This window comes from Schistocerca gregaria, chromosome 4 (assembly GCF_023897955.1).
Source record: "Schistocerca gregaria isolate iqSchGreg1 chromosome 4, iqSchGreg1.2, whole genome shotgun sequence".
Lineage (NCBI taxonomy): Eukaryota > Metazoa > Arthropoda > Insecta > Orthoptera > Acrididae > Schistocerca > Schistocerca gregaria.
The window spans coordinates 156,968,222-156,990,378 of record NC_064923.1 but is presented as its reverse complement, the minus strand read 5'-3'; positions in this window follow the sequence as shown (position 1 = coordinate 156,990,378).

The window sequence follows — 22,157 nt, the reverse complement described above, 5'->3', positions numbered from 1 at the left end:
GGACAACTGTTAAGATACAGAACAGGTTCCATGGATCTAGCAGGAGATGTAGAGAGTACAAACCGTAGAGGAAGACTGAAGTATATTCAGCAAATAAATGATGACGTGACAAATAAATGAAGAGGTGAGAAATTCCTGACTGAAAGCATCAAACCAGAACGAAATTGATAATGAAATAAAATAAAAAAATAAAAAATGATGCAGGAGGTTATCGACTTCTAAAAATAAAAGGAAAAATAGAAAAAAAGAATAGAAAAACAAAGAAGAAACTGCCACTTTGTTATTAGTGACGTTTTCGTCTCACGTCAGCTTTTACTTTTACCAGTAGGGTAGCTTTGATCCTCTGTAAAACATAAACGGATAATGATATCATTATATTTCTTTAGTTTTTTTTGAGATCATGATCTTACGAACATATTTCAAAACCTTCTCGCAATTTGAGCCTCAGTTCTGGTAGTCAAAATCCATGGTTTAATGATGTCCCTCGTGTTTGATGAAGATATTTGAAAATGAGGAAACTGTATTTTTAGATAAATGCTTAGGCATAATGTTAAAATTCGAGTAATTTCGTGAAGTTATTTATTTTTTATATTTCGTCTCACACCGGAGTTTATGTGCGTATGTTACTTGTACGAATGGCGTAACATTGAACTGGTGTAACTCGAAAATGGGTAAATGTATAAATAAAATATTCGAATTTGTTCGAGATCGGAATATACTGTAAAAACGTCGACCATTGGTGTGCATAGGAGTCTTGAATCCACTGCTCGGACTTGATACCCAAAAAACATTTCATACTTTTTCTCAGGGTCCAACCATGAAGCAAATTGTGCCTCCTTGATCCTATTAAGGGACGCCATACAAGACATGTGATACAAAGGGAACCAACCGATTTGCTCCATTTGCCTAAGTTGGAGGAAGTGTGTCATATCCAAAGTTTGACTCTCTAGTGTGGGATAGTTGTAGTAAGGCGGCCCTTCTGTTTAATATAGAAGCCAGCCCTAGCCCAAGGGCTGTCTGGAACATTTGCCTACTTGACTCACCAATAGAATCCGAGATACTGACCCCTGAAAAATCCAATTTTTCTGCGCGACAATGTAAAAGTTATTCTGACACATTCGTAGTGATTCAGTATTTTATGCAGAATTTTATCAATTCCCCTTAAAGTCCAATCATTTTTTCCAACAAGGTTTTGAAAGCTTTTAATCATAAAACCATGCAGGGCGGAGTCTTATAAATTGTGCCACCTTCGAAATTATACCATAAACATATCCCTAACTCTATGGTGATTCCACACTATTAATATACCCTTATCTCTAGGGTGATTCCACCATGTGGAAAAAATGGGTATTTGGTTATAGCTAGGTCCTGTAAATGATCAGCTGAGATTTTGATATGGAGTAGTTCAAATTGCCGTACATCATAAGGAACGACTAATCTTTCATAAACACGTGCAAGTAATTTCCGACAGGGCCGAACGAGTGTTACACAAACTAGCCAGGTTAAACACTGAACACTTTAGATTAACACTTGTCACACTTCGTACATACCTGTGTACGATCTTTGGATCAATCGCTCGCTGTTTGGCCAATGCCTGGGCCCACCGGCTGATCTTTTTTACTAATAGCACAGCCTTTAGGCAAGTATGTTGCTTACGCTATCGGAGGCTTTCGGGACCACATCGATTGAAACTCTGTCTGTGGCCTTAGATATCTAACCGATTGACTACACCATTCCGTATTGAGCTGCAGCGTATTAGCTCAAGATGGACTTGAGAAATAACGGGAGCAAAAATATGAGACAAACGTCACTTAAACAGGTGGCGATCTGGTAGTTGTCATCAGAAATTGGATAGCAATAATGAAGGTCGGAGAGTTTCCCCAAGATAAGGAAACGATCAGGAGTGAGGTTCATCGATCCAAGCAGAGGTATGAAACATTTACTGACTAGATATGGCTGTCACCCAACGAATTTACCTGACTGCATTTCTTGGAAGGGGAGGAATGTACTGGTGGGGAGAGAGGTTTCCCAGAGGAAGTTGCAATACACTGCACACTTCTCACACAAGCCGGACGACTAATACCGACTCCATCACAAAAGCCATTCCCCTCCAACACTTTAACAGACAACCGGTTAGACCTGACATGAGATCCACGACGCAGCAAACAATCAGTCACTCAGTATATCAGCCGCGGCTATTTACTTGACCTAGAGTCACGTAAAACCTATACGATAGAAGTAGACACATAGCGTGGCGACAACAAGAACCAGCGATGGGCGAATGGCCCTATGTATTTCTAAGGTAGCCCCTGCGACTCTTCCCCGCTGGTCTAGGTGGTGGAAATCCAGAACTCATCACCTTTAATCTTCCTGCAGTGTTAACAATTTACTAACAGCCTCCTCTCAACTTTCAGTTTTTTCTTTTGTAAGTCATTATTATGAAAAACAAACAGTCCTGAAAATTTTTCCGAATATCTGACGAAGCCAATTATTCGCTGCGACGTTTTGTAAGCACACTGTCCTACTTGACTAACAACATCTAATATCAACCAACCTGAATGTGACTCAATCTAAACGCATCGTTGGTAAAAAAGTAGTTATTACAGTCCCGCAACCAAGGCAATTCGTTTCTTCATCGTATATAACATGTTTCACATCCATTCCGGCAAATGAAGTGGAAAAATTTCTTTATTATTAGTTATATTTTTATTGCTTTATACAATATTTGCTTGAAGTAATAGAACAATTTATGGTATCATTTGCAAAATTGTAAAATGTGCGACCTGTTTTAAAATATTGGACAACAAGTATCTAAATATGTAATAAATGAAATGGAAAAAAGGGTTGATTTTCCGGTGTGAGAAACTAAACATGTGTTTGTGAAGCTAATAATTTGTATTCTCTAAAGCATTTAAAAGCTCAACACAATTTATGTACACACAACAATACTTACTCAGCTATAATATAGCTCAGACACATTTCCAAAATGGTTCAGATGGCTTTGAGCACTACGGGACATAACATCGGAGGTCATCAATCCCCTAGTACTCAGAACTACTTAAACCTAACTAAACTAAGGAGATCACACACATCCATGCCCGAGGCAGGATTCGAACCTGCGACCGTAGCAGTCGCGCGGTTCCGGACTGAAGCGCCTAGACACATTTCAAATCGCCGTAGCGACTGTACAATAAAAACTAACTTTAATAACTACACAAACTACCTTTTCATATCGTAGCAATGAATTTTAAAATAGTGTTCACTACACATATTGTATCTAATAGTTGTGCTGCTATACGTGCTAAAAATGTAAAAAATATAAATATGGGAGACTACTCACCTCTTATGCTTCAAAGTTTAGATTTCTCTGATATTATCATTTCATTTAACTGAAACAAGATTGTGTTACATCCGTCATTACAATACTGAAATAATTTCTTACTAAGCTCCATGTAATACACTATCTTGTTGGAATCCACGACCATCAGACATGCTAGGTGGCAGCCATATAATTAAAAAAAGAGTGTTAAATGACCTTGAAAGTCTTTGTAGTGGGAATAAAAAGTGGTATTTTACTTACTAGAGGCACAAAAGATTAGTCATTACAACTATTATTATTACAATTATTACAATAACTGATAACAGAAATATCACCAGATTGTCACTTTTATTGCAAAGCTATAGTTTTTTTAAAGTGGTGCAACAAAAGAAATTGGTATTATGTAAGAATTTCACATTCCACGCCCTATGAAGTTCTCTAGCCCCATGTGTTTTGTAAATCTTTAGATGTTGAAATGGATTTCGCAAACTTTATTTGAAAGTCCGCATTCATGTCTGGGTATCAATTCCGACGTGGTATATACAAGTATGCAGAAATAACATTGTGACACTTGACATACACCATTTTATGGTTCTTACGCACTTCTGCAGACTTTCAGACGTTTAATTGACTTTCTGACACTTGACCAGCTTTCTAGAAGAAATTAGACGTTGCAAATAAATGACTGTCCATTGTACATTAATCCAAGTAGGGTAGAGGGATCGAATTACGAACTTTCAGAATCGCTAAATCAGTACAGACCTTGTGTGTTGATGAATGTGCGTGTGTAGTGGACACATCTTAGATTGTAAACTACTGAGTTTTATAACCAATGTAATTTTTTATGCAGTTTAGAACATGGCGCAAGAAATTCAAATTGATCATATACTTTTGAGAATGGTCAGGGTAGTACATTGTGAATTGTGATCGGTTGTTTCATTTCAGATACATAGCGGTAATCGAAATTTTTTATTTAATGGCGAGTTAACTACTATCTTCTGCTTCATGGTGAAGTGGGAAGAGATTTTGAAGAGCGGTTACAAACCACAACTGAACTACTTCCCCGTCTTGCATTTATTGATGTATTTCTATATTTTTTTTTCAAATTCCCCAATATCTTGCATTTGTTTACTTTTCTACTGTAATTTGTTCATTTTGCAATTTTCAATTTCCAAATACTGCCAGCGACTGCAGTTCTGCGGCATCTGCGCTCACCAATGAGAGACTACTAAAGTTTGTGTGAAAGAGTTGGTACCTGTACTACATACAGTCCTTTGCAAATGCACGTTTTTGAACAGAGATTTGCAAAAAGAATATCTTTTTTTCTCAGTAGACTCCCATCTGAGATCACAAAGCATTTCCTTAATACTGCGTTTTGATCAGACCTGTCGCTTACATATGTAGCAACACTTCTTTGAAATACTTCGATGTGTTCCTTTAACACGAACTCACTGGAACCCCAAACAATAGAGGAATACTCAGGAAAGGATTGCTCAAGTGGTCTGTAGGTGTTTTCGTTTACAGACGAGAAACACTTTCCCAAAATTCGTTTCACCCGCTCTCCCTACAACTGATCTCATATGGATGCTCCATTATCTGTAGTTTTTGTAACGTTATGTCTAGATCTTTATTAGACGTAACTATGTTGGTCAGTCCTAGTTTAAGGCCTGTGTGACCAAAAGTCCCTAATGAACACAGCTTGCAACGTGATGACATTTATCCATAAAAGTGTTTCATCCACGTTAGGAAATTGTACTGATCTAAAAGTATGCCATATTAATTTTGTGAAATGATTTCCTTTTTGCGCCATGCTTATGTGATCAAAATATTATGATGTTAGCTTTTCATTCGCTTTATTGTTGCAGTCTCAACTTCTACTTCAGAAGAGGAGCAACCACACTGACGGTTACAGTTTATCATACGGAAGTCACTGTGAACCATCGTAAAACCTTATTTCCAATTACATCGAGATATGGCACTTCAGCACCATTTGGGCCATCACTAAGGTTAAGAAGAACATTTAACATACTGCAACTGAATTTCTGATTGCTAGTAAGAAAACAATTCTAAGGATCTTGTTTTTTAAATATTCCAAACCGAAAGTGTTGATGATTCGGCGGTATGAAAGCAAAACGTTTCATTACAGTAATGGTAGTTTGTGAATTGAAAAAGAAAATGCTCTGATCATGATACTGGCGATGGAAATAACTTTATTGTCATTGATTACCTATCAGCAGCTTTTAACAGCACATATGTCTGCCTCGGACTTCGCATTCCAAACTTTTACAAAGCTCTGAAAGAAATTTATGATAATTAAACACATGCCTGTTCAGTTGTACACTAATCTTTCTTCCCATCTCCGGAAACTAATTAAATCTTAATTTTTATGTTAAATAATGTGCGCCATACTTCTTTGTCGACTAAATTATTTAAAATCTTATGAGAATTCCCTCTCTTGAAATATATTACATTTCCATTCCCTCATAATTTTCAAAATTACAGGGTTTTAAAATATGGTGGGTATAGCAATATTTAAGTACCTTCTTCTGCAATAGCACAGGCAATTGGTTCCTGTTCTTAGCTACACACTGTTGTGAAAGCGATAGAGAGGTTTATCGCTTTCTTCTCTGTATACGTTATACAATATACGTTTCCATTCCATACATCACACAAAAGGTTCACGTGCAGAAAAATTAAATCTGAAATATTTCAGTGGAAGTAATCGCTATACCTCCAAGAACAGTAAAGAAGAAGAGAAAGAAACACACACAATTTCAAATACGCATCGCTTATTGACACTTGGGCCCTACAGGATCATACAATGTACAATAAGGAGCATTTTCAGGGATTTTGTTCTAGAGTTTCTTTGTAGACAGATTGCTTTCACTCTCTTAAAATAAACACTTTCTCCCTACTCAGACCAAATTGTTCCAGCCTTCTCAGTTTCCTCTGCCAGGCTAAGCACCCAGTTGTGAATTTTCTGCCCAAAAACGTTTCTGTCTGATACATCAAGTTGTTTTAATTGTTCTCTGCTAAAGCCACACATTTCATTGAATCGTTATCTGAAAAATTTCGACCCTGATCTAATAAACCCGGTTGGCTCCATTATTTTAGCATGCGCTAGAATTTCCGGCGACGTCTTTCTCATATCTAAATAAAACTAGGAATGTTTTTCAACATCTGGCTGTTTCTTCGTCAGTATAATTTACAGCTAAAATTCTCCCGATTACTTTCCGTTCTTTCTTTTAGATTAATTCTTCAATGTCCCTCATTGCGTTTGGAATGAATGTTCCAGTCCCACGAAGGTAATCTGTTTCGATGACTTTATTTTAGTCTCTCACTTTGGTCTGTTCTGAGATGCTTTCTCTGGTACAGAGCTATTTGTAAGCCTGAAAGATTTTCCCACTGTGTGACACAGAATTTCTTAACCAATCTTTTCCAGATCTGTTTGCTGATTTGTTTCACCTAAAGATCTGAACTGAGAAATTCTCTTCATTTCTTGTAATAGATTAGTATTTTGGCTGTCAGGTTAGCGCTAGATGTGTATTTTTGTTTTTCAAACCATATTTAGAGCCCTGCTCCTTCTGTTGTTCCCTTCAGAATTTCTATGTACCCTTGCGTTGTGTCAGTGCTGTGATAGTGAATCGCTAAGTAATCTGCAAACTGTAGGAGGTCTACTCTGTTATTGGTTCCAAACTAATCTGGGTGGCTCATCAACTATAAACTCTGATATCAATGTTCGCTAGCGTTAGACTTCTTTTTCTGAGTTGAAATGTGGGCGGTAATGTCCCATACACGAAGTATAAAAGGACACTCAATTTGCAGAGCTGTCGTTTGTGCTTAGGTGATTCATTTTAAATTGTTACTGGTTCATTATGGCTGCATTACTGGAGCTAGACACATGAAACATTGTATTTTGGAAATCGTCTGGAAATATCCGCGGTGTCAAGAATACACCGAGAATTCCGAATTGCAGGCATTATCCCTCACTAGAGACAACGCAGTAATCGACAGCATTCACTTAACGACTGAGATCAGCTGCCGTATGCGTTGAGCTGCCAGTGATAACACAACCAACACTGCATAAAACAACAGCAGAAATCAATGTGGGACTTATGAAGAATGTGTCCATTGGGACAATGTGACGAAATTTGGAGTTAATGTGATTTGGCAACTACTGACCGACCTGAGTGTCTTTGCTTCCAGCACAACATGATCTGCAGCGCCTATCCTGGGCTTGTGACCTTGTCTATTAGATGTAGGCGACTGGAAGATCGTGGCTTGGTCAGGTGACTCAAGCTGATGGTGGCGTTGGGTGGAGCACAGATCCCACAAAGCCATGGACCATGTTGTTAACAACACACTGTCAAAGCCGGTGGTGTGGGCTGTATTTACTCGGAATTGATTGGGTGAAGCTGTACCGATCATTTGCTAGAAATGGTTATGTTCGGCTACTTGAAGCCAGTCATGTTAAACATGTCATCGTGCCACAACTGTTTGGGACTGGTGAAACCCATTCTGGGTAGTTCGAGGAAATTGCTGGCCACCCAGATCACCTGACATGTATCCCATCAAACATTTGTGTGATCTAATCAATCTGTGCACAAATACCAGCACCGGCAACACTTTCGCAGCTTTGGATTGATATAGAGGCATCATAGCTCAGTATTATTTTCAGCCATAATGGCTATGTTTGTATACCGTGACTGTGTGAGATATTTATTTATTTCATGTTTCTGCTACCAGTCATTTTTTTTTATTTTATGCTTAGTCTAAGATAATGCCCCCCCCCCCCCCCCCCCATGAACCATGGACCTTGCCGCTGGTGGGGAGGCTTGCGTGCCTCAGCGATACAGATAGCCGTACCGTAGGTGCAACCACGACGGAGGGGTATCTGTTGAGAGGCCAGACAAACGTGTGGTTCCTGAAGAGGGGCAGCAGCCTTTTCAGTAGTTGCAGGGGCAACAGTCTGGATAATTGACTGATCTGGCCTTGTAACAATAACCAAAACAGCCTTGCTGTGCTGGTACTGCGAACGGCTGAAAGCAAGGGCAAACTACAGCAGTAATTTTTCCCGAGGGCATGCAGCTTTACTGTATGATTAAATGATGATGGCATCCTCTTGGGTAAAATATTCCAGAGGTAAAATAGTCCCCCATTCGGATCTCCGGGCGGGGACTACTCAAGAGGATGTCGTTATCAGGAGAAAGAAAACTGGCGTTCTACGGGTCGGAGCGTGGAATGTCAGATACCTTAATTGGGCAGGTAGGTTAGAAAATTTAAAAAGGGAAATGGATAGGTTAAAGTTAGATATAGTGGGAATTAGTGAAGTTCGGTGGCAAGAGGAACAAGACTTCTGGTCAGGTGACTACAGGGCTATAAACACAAAATCAAATAGGGGTAATGCAGGAGTAGGTTTAATAATGAATAGGAAAATAGGAATGCGGGTAAGCTACTACAAACAGCATAGTGAACGCATTATTGTGGCCAAGATAGATACGAAGCGCACACCTACTACAGTAGTACAAGTTTATATGCCAACTAGCTCTGCAGATGACGAAGAAATTGAAGAAATGTATGATCAAATAAAAGAAATTATTCAGATAGTGAAGGGTGACGAAAATTTAATAGTCGTGGGTGACTGGAATTCGGTAGTAGAAAAAGGGAGAGAAGGAAACGTAGTAGGTCAATATGGACTGGGGCAAAGAAGTGAAAGAGGAAGCCGCCTGGTAGAATTTTGCAGAGAGCACAACTTAATCATAGGTAACATTTGGTACAAGAATCATAAAAGAAGGCTGTTTACATGGGAGAAGCCTGGAGATACTGACAGTTTTCAGATAGATTATATAATGGTACGACAGAGATATAGGAACCAGGTTTTAAATTGTAAGACATTTCCAGGGGCAGATGTGGACACTGACCACAACCTATTGGTTATGACCTGTTGATTAAAACTGAAGAAACTGCAAAAAGGTGGGAATTTAAGGAGATGGGACCTGGATAAACTAAAAGAACCAGAGGTTGTACGGAGTTTCAAGCAGAGCATAAGGGAGCAATTGACAGGAATGGGGGAAAGAAATACAATAGAAGAAGAATGGGTAGCTTTGAGGGATGAAGTAGTGAAGGCAACAGAGGATCAAGTAGGTAAAATAGTAGAAATCCTTGGGTAACAGAAGAAATATTGAATTTAATTGATGAAAGGAGAAAATATAAAAATGCAGTAAATGAAGCAGGCAAAAAGGAATACAAACGTCTCAAAAATGAGATCGACAGGAAGTGCAAAATGGCTAAGCAGGGATGGCTAGAGGACAAATGTAAGGATGTAGAGGCTTATCGCACTAGAGGTAAGATAGATACTGCCTACAGGAAAATTAAAGAGTCCTTTGGAGAAAAGAGGACCACTTGTATGAATATTAAGAGCTCAGATGGAAACCCAGTTCTAACCAAAGAAGGGAAAGCAGAAAGGTGGAAGGAGTATATAGAGGGTCTATACAAGGGCGATGTACTTGAGGACAATATTATGGAAATGGAAGAGGATGTAGATGAAGATGAAATGGGAGATACGATACTGCGTGAAGAGTTTGACAGAGCATTGAAAGACCTGAGTCGAAACAAGGCCCCCGGAGTCGACAACATTCCATTGGAACTACTGACGGCCTTGGGAGAGAAAGTCCTGACAAAACTCTACCATCTGGTGAGCAAGATGTATGAGACAGGCGAAAAACCCTCAGACTTCAGGAAGAATGTAATAATTCCAATCCCAAAGAAAGCAGGTGTTGACAGATGTGAAAATTACCGAACTATCAGTTTAATAAGTCACAGCTGTAAAAGACTAACGCGAGTTCTTTACAGACGAATGGAAAAACTGGTAGAAGCCGACCTCGGGGAAGATCAGTTTGGATTCCGTAGAAATGTTGGAACACGTGAGGCAATACTGACCCTACGGCTTATCTTAGAAGCTAGATTAAGAAAAGGCAAACCTACGTTTCTAGCATTTGTAGACTTAGAGAAAGCTTTTGACAATGTTGACTGGAATACTCTCTTTCAAATTCTGAAGGTGGCAGGGGTAAAATACAGGGAGCGAAAGGCTATTTACAATTTGTACAGAAACCAGAGGGCAGTTATAACAGTCGAGGGACATGAAAGGGAAGCAGTGGTGGGGAAGGGAGAAAGACAGGTTTGTAGCCTATCCCAGATGTTATTCAATCTGTATATTGAGCAAGCATTAAAGGAAACAAAAGAAAAATTCGGAGTAGGTATTAAAATCCATGGAGTAGAAATAAAAACTTTGAGGTTCGCCGATGACATCGTAATTCTGTCAGAGACAGCAAAGGACTTGGAAGAGCAGTTGACACTTAAAGTAGTACAGGAGTTTTGCTATTTGGTGAGCAAAATAACTGAGGATGGTAGAAGTAGAGAGGATATAAAATGTAGACTGGCAATGGCAAGAAAAGTGTTTCTGAAGAAGAGAAGTTTGTTAACATCGAGTATAGATTTAAGTGTCAGGAAGTCATTTCTGAAAGTATTTGTATGGAGTGTAGCCATGTATGAGAGTGAATCATGGACGATAAATAGTTTGGACAAGAAGAGAATAGAAGCTTTCGAAATGTGGAGCTACAGAAGAATGCTGAAGATTAGATGGGTAGATCACATAACTAATGAGGAAGTATTGAATCGGATTGGGGAGAAGAGAAGTTTGTGGCACAACTTGACCAGAAGAAGGGATTGGTTGGTAGGACATGTTCTGAGGCATCAAGGGATCACCAATTTAGTATTGGAGGGCAGCGTGGAGGGTAAAAATCGTAGAGGGAGACCAAGAGATGACTACACTAAGCAGATTCAGAAGGACGTAGGTTGCAGTAGGTACTGGGAGATGAAGAAGCTTGCACAGGATAGAGTAGCATGGAGAGCTGAATCAAACCAGTTTCAGGACTGAAGACCACAACAACAACAACAAGATAATGCCAAGCATTCCGAACATGTTTTGTTGATCTTCAGGTGTTTATACATACATACATACATACATAGAAAATGTTACTTAAAAATAAACAGCCTTAAACTAGATTAATCTAGAACACTTCATCCATAGTTTTTTTCTGCAGGTGCTAGTGTGACATTTGGGGGAAGGAGGAGCGCAGTGTATGGCTAGAAATCCAAATCAGTGATGTCTTCCGCTGGTTTTATTCTTTGTAGTTGACTATGTATATCACAGTCTGTATAGGATGCAGATAGATTTGCATCAGTTATGTGTTACGAAAATAGTGTGAAAGCCTTTTATATCACAGTTGATCACTTAAAATTTCATCATCTTGCAGCTTCACTTGCATCACTGGTGTAATGGCGGATCTGTTGATTGACATTACACTATTGCACATTATATTTGTCACTAGTTGCCAACGTAATTCACTGCACACATTTCTTCGATATTATACACACAGCACAAGATGGCGGACTGTAGCATTTGAGTCTGTATCGATTATCGAGGTTTTGTATGATAAATTTCGAGGTTGACTTCGATTCAAAGAATATTTAGACTGCTACAGGCTTGATAAATGTAACAAATCAGCAGTAGCAACTCACATTCAACGCACAGGCCATCCTTTGAAAATTGAAGACAAACTCGAAAATTTACACAAAATAAGAAAAAGTAAAAGAATGAATATCATGAAAGAAATGGAAATTTTCATACATGACACAAACCATGGAGATAACATTCTTAATGAAATAACCGAATTCAAAAACTCCAAATTCTTCAACAGTCTTAAGCCACTTCCAACTCAACAGATTCAACATATGTCAATGTAAATAATTGACTACAAATCTGTCAGTACCAAGAATAATCGATACAGACTCACGTGCTACAGTCCGCCATCTTGTGTTGTGCTTTTGACATCCAAGCAATTTGTGCAGTGAATTAAGTTGGCAATCAGTGACAAAATATAATGTGTAATAGTGTAATGTCAGTGAACAGCTCCGCCATTATATCAGTGATGCAAGTGAAGCAGCAAGATGATGAAATTTTAAGTGATCAACTGTGATATAAAAGCCTTTCACACTATTTTCGTAACACACAACTGATGCAAATCTATCGGCATCCTATTCAGGCTGTGATATACACAATCAACTACAAATAATAAAACCAGCAGAAGACATCAGTGATTTCTATTTCTAGCCATACACTGCCCCCCTCCTTCCCCCCAAATGCCACACCACCAGATACAGTAAAAAACAATGGACGAAATGTTCTACATGAATCTAGTTTAAGACTGTTTATTTTTAAGTAACATTTCTCTATGAATGTTTGTGAGTATAAACGCCTGAAGACCAACAGAACATGTTCGAAACGCGTTGCATTATGTCAGATTAAGCATAAAATAAAAGTGACTGGCAGAGGAAACCTGAAATAAATGACTCAGTGGATCTCCAGGGGCTAAAAACGACTTTTTGAGTCCATGGCACGTCGAGTTGCTGCATTAATGCACGGGAAATGAAGTCGAACAGATGTTAGGTGCCATATCATGACTTTTGTCACGACAGTGTGTCTCTCCTGACTTATTTATGCTTATGTACCTTTTAGTGTCTTACTAGTTACTCCAATGGTATTGGCCTCCGACAACACCGCAGGCTTTGCCACCAGCGAAGTGTATCACACCTTGATTTCAAATTCTAGCCATACACTGCCCCCCTCCTTCCCCCCAAATGCCACACCACCAGCTACAGTAAAAAACAATGGACATGCACTCTCCGACGGAGGGAGACTTGAGCAGGGGCGACCGTTGGTTGGTTTTTCGATCAGTCACAACAGGCGACGTGTATTTGGTCTTCCGGGCGCTTCTGGGCCCCTTCAATTGGTCATCTTGCGGGACTTGTGTCGCGTATTTCCTTGTGCAGAGGTGTTGGTTGGCCAATGGGCCAGTATTCCCTCTGCATAGTTGGGTCTGACCCAATGCCTCCGGGTCGTCGTGTGTTCGAGTAGCGAACGGGCATCACGGGAGTCGGGACGGAGGAGCAATGAGGTCCGGGCAGCCATGATTCGCCCGATCGTCGCAGACACCCATGAACGCTTCTAGCTTCTCTGTGTGTGTCTACTTGTGATTCGTCCTTGTTGTTCCTCAGTGTCTGGTTTTAATATCGTTCGAGTGGTTTGTGGAAGCGTTTCCGCGGAACCGTGTGTAGCTTGTGGTTTTAACTGACCAGTTATTGTATAACACTGTCTGCGTGTTGGATGCAGTGGGTCAGTTGCGATGGAGCAGTACAGGGCCAGGTCGGGGCTGCTGGCGGTGTGCTCGTGCTGCCGGATCGTGAGGCGCTAGCTGCGAGAGCGAGAAGTTCGTTGCCCACCAAACCTGAAAACTGAAGTTGAGTGATCAGTTAATATGTTATCAAACCTCAACTATTGTGACATCTCTTCGTTTAGTTGCGCGTGTTGCCGCATAGTCTTACAGAATCGTATGACTGTGTTGGAGTCGGCGAAATCTTGCAGCCATCTTTCTATGTTGTGATTAATTATTAATTTGACTGTTACTTATCAGTGAAGTGCACCAGCGGTATTTTATGCCATGGCCGTTAATGCTCCAGTTACCTACCGTAGTCACTATCGTAGTTTGTAGGCAGTGTGCCTTTTCCTCGTCGTGTTGTTGCTGTCCAGCACGGCCTACAGCCTTTAAGTTCTTTGGTTAATATATGCTTACAGTGGTTATTGTTCCCCTGGCTGTTTTTAGAGGCCAACTTCTAGAGGCCTAATGCTGATCGTATTCTCGTTCTCAGCCGATATTCTCCATCGTTGTGCCGTTGGTCGGAAGGAATGAAATTGTTTAATTATTAGTCGGATTTTGGGCCATCCCTACTTTGGGTGCCATCAGATTGGCTAACTTCAACTCTTGGCTGCCTTTATCACCTCACCTTACGTTTGAGCTTCCTTCCCAGACCGATGCTTGGATCGTTTCTGAGCACCACTTGTTTGGTTTGTTTTAAATTATGATTTTCATTTTAGTTGAAGTATTTTGCGAGGCCTTTGGCCATATATTGACCAAGTTTTTTAAAAAATTTTACATAAAGGCCTTCAGTCATGTTAAATTAAAAATTTAAGCATTGGTTGTTATAGAAAAAAATTATTCTTAGAAATAGTTGTATCTGAAATTGTTTGTAATCCAGGCCCTAAGCCGTTAGTTGTTCAGTTTTCTATGTGTGGCCTTCAGCCGGGTAATTGCATGAACCCTTTAATAAAGCCTCCAGTCATGTGTATTCTGTAAAGGAAAATGTTTTATTTATGAAACCAGGGGTCTATTCTAAATTATTATTTGACTTGTTGGTCAGGTCTTCAGCCGTTGAACAAATTTGTTTTAACTTTCAGCTGTGCAACACATTAATTGGGTTTAAATCATTCTGTTGTTAGTTGAAAAGGAAATTTTCTTGCTTAAAAAATTGTTTATTAATATCCTTCAGACATATAGTGTAGGCCTTCAGCTATTAATTGTTTCCATAGCATGTTTTTTTAATTCTTTTTTCTTCTATTTTTAATTGCTTTTGATTTCTAAGTCCGGCCTTCACCCGTTCTTGTGTCTGCTGTGTGGTTTTGGGTCTTCAGGCCAGACAGTATCTCAAGTTTTGTTTAACCAGGCCTTCAGCCGTAGTGTTTAATTGTGATCTTTTAAGACAATCTGAAAATAAGTTGTTCTTAGAAAAATAAACTTGTGTGTCTGATTGTGCAACTCACAGTAACTGTTAACGCCCTAATCCACAACTTTAGCCTGTGCGCTCTCTGACTACCTACCAATCAGGTCTCAACCTTAGTTGAGTGTGACGAGCGCAACACAGTAAGTGGTGAGGACGGAAAGGCTGGAGAGCAGCAGCTTCAGGTTCAGCTTCAGGGGGCCGAGCAGCCTGAAGTCCGGTGGGCAGTGAGTCAGCTGGTCGGCGAACAGCTCCAGCTCGACGACCGCTTGCTGGCCCAGCTGGTGGTCGGCCATCAGACGCGCGACCAACTGTCGAGTGGTGTCGATGACCGACGACGCTGCGTGCGCCGGGGACACAAGCGAGAGAGGCAGCGCCAGTAATATGCACAGCACGACCGCCGTGAGGAGCAGGTATCTATGGTGTATATGGCCGAGCGGTACCTGCAGAGTGAAGACACGTGGTACCATAGTCGGGTGGAGGCTTTACCGAATGAGGTGAATTAGCTAAGAGTGAAAGCCATGTGCAGCATTTTGTTAACTCTACAATACACTTGGAATTACTGCAGCAGTGAGCTATATGTGCCATGTGATCAGTTGTCAGAAATGTAACGCCAGTATCAAAGAGATATAAATGGACATTGTTTTCTGCACCACCTGACAATTAAGAAAGTAGGATGTATGTGAGACTTGAATCGTATATGTATTTCTGTGCCTATTAGGGATTGGCACACACACTGCTTGACGCTTGCTAAGGAACAACTGCCAATTGCTACAAAACAACTGACAAACGATACCGATCACCCGGGGCGTGTGAACTGTATCAAAGTCTGTGCACAAACGTTCTTTAAGTATTTGAAAGTTCACGTAATACGCTGTATGACGAAGATTGTTGTGGAGCCAATAAATGCGAAATGCTGTGTGGTACCGCTGCATGTCTGCAGAACATCATCTGAGTACTTATGATCGTGGATATGGCTCATCGAACTATAGTAATATTTGAAAAAGAGAAACACCTGGACCGACATAATTGACATCAGTGAAATTTATCCTACCGAATACGAACATGAAACTACACAAATGATTATCATTAAAGAGCCGTATTGTAACTGGAAATTCAGCACCACGTGCTGCAGTCATAGCCACGAGACATTCTGGATGGAATCAAAGATCACCTGAATGTGCAGCTACGTAATAAATTGGAACACCGTTTGGAGACACGCCACAAAGTGTCCACTCTGTCTAAGAACGCTCTGCGACCGATCACATCCCAGACATCTTCGATGAACGACATTTCAGGTAAATGGGCAGACCAGGGAAAGAGTCGTACCCGTGGTTCTTCGAAGAAGACTCGTACATTCCTCGTTACGTTCAGCCAGGGCTTGTCTTGCTGAAATTTTGCATGTCAAACGGCATACAGGAGACGCAATGCAACGGGCTGTAAGATCTTCCTGATGAAGAGGTAGCTGTTCCGATTGTCCTCAAGACGTAGGAGGAGGGGTCATCTGAAGTATGGGATACAATCCGTCGGCTTTGACCAATGAAGTCCTATTTTATTCACAGACATTAATGTCTTTATTTTTGAACTATAGATAATAAATCGGTAATATTTTGTGGCGAGGCGTCGTCATAAAATGAAATAAATGGATGTGTTTTTTAAAATTCAGGTTTAGACACTGGACGATTTTTGTCACTTGTATTAATTTAAATCATTTGTCCATTCCAGTTCCTTCAGACTTAGTTTCATTCTTAAAGAGTGTGACATATTTTGGATGAATTGTTTTTCATTATGGACAATTTTTATTTTTTGGTGTTCGTTTGTAGGTATGAATTTATCTATTCCTATGAATATGGAAGACTTGAATTAGCATTCGGCAACTACAGCAAGGAATACTAATGTTACAGATGTCGCTTTCATTTGACTTCGCTAGAATTAGTATTATTAAAATATTCTTCAGTCCTCACTAGTACCATAGAAGGAGAAAAGAGCGACATACTAAAAATTTGTATCTCTACTTCAGTTAACCGATATAGGTCAACTGAAGAATAGGTTATTAGTGCTAGCGAAGACGAAAAAAGCGACATACGCTATACCGGGATACTGTACCTAATTTGAACTAGGAAGGTAGTATTCTGTTCCGCAGTTGACGTATATAGGTCACTGGAGTACAGGATACAAATTTTTTTTCGCCTTCGTTACCTCTAGTATCCAGTTCTTCAGCTGACCTGTATAGGTCAACTGAAGTACGGGATACAAATTTTATAATTGTAAGTTTTTTCACCGTCGCTAATACTGCTACGATAATTTTCACTCCATACTACTATTATCGAAGGCGCAAAAGAAATTTATATTCCATACTTCGTTGGACCTTTATAGACAAACTGCAGTATGGGACACAAATTTTATGACTGTCGCTTTTTTTTCGCCTTCGCGTAGTTCACATGAGGTACAGGACGCCAATGTTACATAAGTAGATTTTTTTATCTTTGCTATTATTAGTATCCTAGTATCCTACTTTTCAGTTGACCTATATAAGTCAACTGAAGCAAAGGAAACAAATTTTACGAATGTCGGTCTTTTCTCCTTCGCTAGTACTATTATGAACTGAAGAATAAGATGCTACTGGTAGCGGAGGCGAAGAAAGCAACACCTGTAATATTTGTATCCAGTACTTCAGTTGACAAATATAGGTCATCTGGAGAACAGGATACTAATGCTACCGAAGGCTAAAAAGTCGACATGCCTTAAATTTGTGTCCCGCACTGCAGTTAAACTATACAGATCACCTGAAGCTCACGTCGGCCCGCGATAGTTGAATGGTTAGCGCGACAGAATTTCGGATGGGTCGGAGATTCTCTCCGCTCACCATCATTTCATCCCCATTTACGCGCATGTAATCGAAGAATAGTCAAATAGAAAGACCTGCACGCTCTACCCGACGAGAGGCCCTAGACTCACGACATTAAAATTTTTTACGTGAAGTTTACGTTACATTTTATATATGTCTGCTGAGTTATTCCATGCTAAAGTTACTTTTGTTTCTTTCTTTCTTCTTCTTCTTCTTCCTCTTTCTTTCTTTCTTTCTTTTTTGCGCTAGTATCGCATTCTTCAGTTGAGCTATATAGACAAGCTGCAGAATAGGACTCAAAGAAGCGGTATATTTAGCATTATGTTCGAAGTGTTGATGTACGTTTTATGTCTACCATGTCCTGCATTCCTTTGTTTCTCAACATTCGTCTTTGCTGTAAATCTGTGCAATACATCGTCTCTGGTAACCTCTAATGTCAGTGGCCAAAGCCGACTCATTGTATCCCCTTCTTCAGTAATCCCAGGAGGCGAGATCGAGTGTTACATACAATGGCGCAGCAGATCATCACACTGGGTATTTGTCTGCTATACCGCATGACAACAAAGTCTGCTCACTTGCGTTCAACATGTCAGTGTCAAACTCCATCACTGTAGGACAAATTGCAGCGAGGTCCTGTGCCGGTATTGATGTGCCCACTGCAGTCAGCGGCGTTCGTGGTTCCTGATCTTAGGAAGGCAATGCGGTGACATGCTTGACACCAGTCAAGCCACCAAAAGAGAACGTCGAACCGTCGACAGAGATATGTCCACGCCCGTTGCAGTGCTCCAACGTCGCCCCAACACTGTGGGCGAAGCTAGTCTGACCGTTACTTCCAAGCAGTCAAGATAGTGGTTATCCTGCGCTGTGGTGAAATTGTGTCGTCCAATTCCCTGTTGTCTCCTTGTATGGCCTTCTTCTCCCCGCCTGGTTCCACTTATGCCTTCACTTTTAAAGCAGCCCGCCGTGTAGAAGCTGCAGTGTCGCGGAACGGCAGACGCACCGCCTGGAGACCAATCATTCTAACCCGTTCGAGTGCACTCACGTTCTAATATTCCATCCTGTGATGGGAAGGGATAGTGGCACTTCGTATGAGAGTTCTGTAAAGACTGTAAATTGAATAACACTAATCTGTGGACACATAAAAAAGAGGGCAGGTTGGACCTATGTGCCCACCACCCTCCTGCCACTTAAAACATTTATTACTGTTCCACTGATCTACATGTCGTCCTAATGTGGCATACTGCAGATCACAGTTTCGGAGTGCTTCATGTTTTACACGAAGTATTGTACACCATATGAAATATTATTCACCTTATTACATGAATGTTAAAACAAGTTACTTAACGTCGTAGGATTCTTTGGCACAGGAGTTGATAGCTTGCAACTGTCATTAACTATTGGTGCACTATTTAAGAAACTGTTCTCTTCAAGTATGATGTTCTTCATTTCCGTCTAAGACTTGAATAACTCTTTGACCCTAGTCGATGATGTTAAATGCTTCAACTGAGTTCACGAACTGGGGACGGGTGCTTCCAAGCTTGTCTCTATGGTGACCACAGTGAGAGTTCGCTGCTGCTCCCCTTAGATAAGCTGGTCTAGGGGTAGCGATCGCTGTCCCAGGTCAGAATCCCACCACTGCTTAAATTTTGATTAATAATCAGCATTGGCGGGCGAAGTCTTGCGACATAAGAAGCCACCCTCATTCTGTCAAAGGCCTTGTCGAAGAGGGCGGAGGAGCGGACAGGGGTTCAGGGCACTCTCTTATCCTAGGACATGGGAAAATGCCCCTAAAGGTGGAAGAATCAGCAATGATCAACGACATGAGGGTGCAGAAGGCAATGGAAAACACTGCAATCAGGACACATAACGTGTGGCCCGTACTTGAAAAAGAGATATGATGACCTGTCCAGTGGAAAAAGATTCCGGTATAGTCTCCCACTCGGATCTCTGGGACGGGACTGCCAATGGGAAGATGACGACGAGAAAAAGACTGAATAACCAACAAAAGGATAACGTTCTATGAGATTGGGCGTGGAATATCAGAAGCTTGAACGTGGTGAGGGAACTAGAAAATCTGGAAAGTGAAATGTAAGGGGTCAATCTAGATGTTGACGGGGTGAGTGAAGTGAAATCCAAAGAAGACAAGGATTTCTGGTCAGATGAGTATGAGGTAATATCAACAGAAGCAGAAAATAGTATAACGGGAGGAGGATTCGTTATGAATAACAAGTTTGGGCTGAGAGTGTGTTACCGTGTAACATTCAGTGATAGTGTTGTTCTTATCAGAATCGACAGCAAACCACCGTCGACAGCGATAGTTCAGGTATACAAGCCGACGTCGCAATCTTAAGATGAAGAGATGGAGAAAGTACATGAGGATTTACAGAGGGAAATAAAATACGTGAAGGAATATGAAAATCTGATGATCATGGCGGACTGGATCGCAGCTGTAGGGGAAGGGGTAGAACAAAAGCTTACAGGATAATATAGGCTTGGAACAAGAAATGAGGGAGGAGAAAGTGTAATTGAGTTATGTAATAAATTTCGGCTTTTAATAGAGAATAATTTCTTCAAAAATCACAAGAAGAAGAGGTACACTTAGAAAAGGCGGGGTGATACAGAAGGATTTCAGTTACATTACTACTTGTTGAGACAGAGATTCCCAAATCAGATACTTGATTGTACCCTGGAGCAGACATAGACTCAGATCACAATATAGTTGTGATGGAATGTAGGCTGAAGTTTAAGACATCAGTCAGGAAGAACCAATATGCCAAAAAATGGAATACAAAATTATTGAGGAATGACAAAACACGCTTGAAGTTCTCTAAGGCTATAGGTACAGCAATAAGGAATAGCTAGTAGGCAGTAGGGTTGAAGAGGAATGGTCATCTCTAAAAAGGGTCATCACAGAAGTTAGAAAGGTACAAAGAAGGTAACAGCTTAGAAACCATGGGTAACAGAACCAATATTTGAATTTATCGATGAAAAGAGGAAGTACAAAATGCTGCGAGAACCTCAGGAATACAGAAATACAAATCGCTGGGGAATGAAATAAATAGGCAGTGCAGGGAGACTAAGACGAAACGACTGCATGAAAAATTTGAAGAAATCAAAAAGAAATGATTGTCAGAAGGACATACTCAGCATACGGGAACGTCAAAAAAATCTTCGCCGATATTAAAAGCAATAACACCAAGAGTGCAAGGGAAATTCCTCTGTTAAGTGCAGAGGAGAGAGTTTATAAGTGGAAAAAATATATTGAAAGTCTGTAAGAAATGGATATGTGTGATGTGATAGAAGAAGAAACAGGAGTTGATTTAGAAGATATAGGGGAAACAATAGTAGAATCAAAATTTAAAAGAACCTTAGAGGAATTAGGATCAAATAACGCAGAAGGAATAGACGATATTCGATTAAAATTTCTAAAATCATTGGGTGAAGTGGCAACAAAACGACTATTCACGTTGGCGTGTTGAATGTATGAGTCTGGTGACATACCATCTGACTTTCGGAAAAATATCATCTACAAATTTCCGAAGTCTACAAGAGCTGACAAGTGCTTGAATTATTGCACAATCAGCTTAACAGATCATGCATCCAAGTTACTTAAATGACGACCACTTTGGCTTTAGGTAAAGTGAAGGCACCAGAGAGGGAATTATCACGTTGCGGTTAATATTAGAAGCAAGACTAAAGAAAAATCAAGACACATTCACAGAGTTTTTTGACATGGAAAAAGCGTTTGACAAAGTAAAATGGTGCATGATATTCGAAATTCTGAGAAAGAAGTCCAACACAGAATATGTAAAGAAGCTAAGAGAGACTAATTAGAGTGGACGACCACGAACGAAGTGCTCGGATTAAAGCGGGTATGAGGCAAGTGTTAGTCATTCGCACCTACTGTTCACTCTCTACGTTGGAGGAGCAGTGACGGAAATAATTAAAATGTGCATGAGTGAGACTAAAATTCAAGACGGAAAGATATCGGTTGTACGATTGGTTTATGACATTATTAACCTGAGTGAAAGTGAAGAAGAATAACAGGATCTGCTAAATATAATGAACAATCTAATGGATACAGAATATGGATTGAGAGTACATAGAAGAAAGACGAAAGTAATGAGCAGTAACTGAAATGAGAAAATCCAGAAAGTGAACATTAGAACTGATGGTCACGAAATAGATGAAGTTAAGGAATCTTGGCACTTAGGCAGCAAAAATAACTGATGACGGACGGAACAAGGACATTAAAATCAGAAGCAATGGCAAAAGGGGCATTCCTGGCCAAGTGAAGTCTACTTGTATATAACATAG